This window comes from Poecilia latipinna, unplaced genomic scaffold, assembly GCF_001443285.1.
Source record: "Poecilia latipinna isolate Pla-1442-1.1 unplaced genomic scaffold, P_latipinna-1.0 Scaffold539, whole genome shotgun sequence".
NCBI classification, from domain to species: Eukaryota; Metazoa; Chordata; class Actinopteri; order Cyprinodontiformes; family Poeciliidae; genus Poecilia; species Poecilia latipinna.
In genome coordinates this window covers 117,707-119,069 of record NW_015113155.1, presented here as the reverse complement: position 1 = coordinate 119,069, position 1,363 = coordinate 117,707, and positions in this window count along the sequence as shown.

The following is a 1,363-nucleotide window of genomic DNA, read 5'->3' as shown; positions in this document are numbered from 1 at the left end:
CCTGAGTGGTCTACAGGACCTGTTCACATCTGTCTCTGACCTCACACTACCACATCCTCACTGCCAGTTGATTTTTGGAGATGGATCTCAGCGAGCTGTGAAGAACAATAGCCTTCACTCCTTTACTTTTCTTTCCAGAATGTTGTCCTGTTCAGAAAGAAACTATGAACATGAATGGAGGAGCGGAGACATTGGCTGAAAGGGACAGAATACCCCTTCTTGGTCTGGACTGATCACAGAAATCTTGAGTATATAGAGAAGGCAACAATACTCAATTTTTTCAACTTTTCACACTGTTTTTTGCCTTCGTCTTGTTTTGTTGCTGCTGTGACCTGGGGGATCGAGTCTTGGCTCCATCCCTGTTGAGCTTGGACCTGGGTGTCTCTGGACAGGAGTTGAAAAGTTACAGAACATTTTGAAAAACACTGATGTGACACAAACAGGGGGTATGTTTGATGCACTGCATTATCTCTTTTGAGCATTCTCCAGTGTCACTCTCTTGCACAATTACACCGAGGTCAGTGACCTCGGGATTGAACCCTGAGTTCAATCCTGGAACTCAGGGTTCCAGGATTGAAAGAAGGTGATTCAATCAGCCAAGAAAGATCCAAAGTAGATAGAGAGCAAGCACAGTGGTTCGGTAAATCCCCCACAATTTAAGAGTAAATCTTGAGTCATAAGGTTTGAACTGATTAGCATGAATCACTTGGGCTCAGTTGTTCAAGCTGAAGGTTTAACCTGTTTCGTAAACAGGCAGATTGTAGGGAGCAGCTCATTGGGTTTCGTCAGCTTTTACGTCCATTCTGCGTCAGTGAAAAGGGATTGGACTGTAACCCTTCCAAAGCAAACTTTCTCCGTTTGACCTCTGAATGGAAAAACATACGTATTTTTGGTTGGGAGCCAGAAAACATGCTTTTCAAATCAACAGTGATCTCGGTTAAACATTAAATGACACAGAAAAAGGAAACAAATCAGGCTGTTCTCAGTTAGATGTAGAACAAAGTGGATTTGACAAAGTCAGACCAGACCAGTGGGTTGACATGCATATTGCCTTAATAAATAAATAAATAAATAAATAAATAAATAAATAAATAAATAAATAAATAAATAAATAAAAATTATCTATAGGAGACTACACTTTATTAAATTAATGAAAAAAATAAAGCAGATTCACAATTCTTAGTTAAAACATTTTTTTCCACTTTATTTATTAATAATATGATGGAATATGTGAAGTAAACCATTGTAAATATGAGCTCAGATGTTAAAAACATTTGATTTGATTTTAAACTTAGAAACCGTAAAGTTTTTAAAACCCTGAACTTAACAGAGGTTGTAATTTCACTTATCTATGTCCACATTA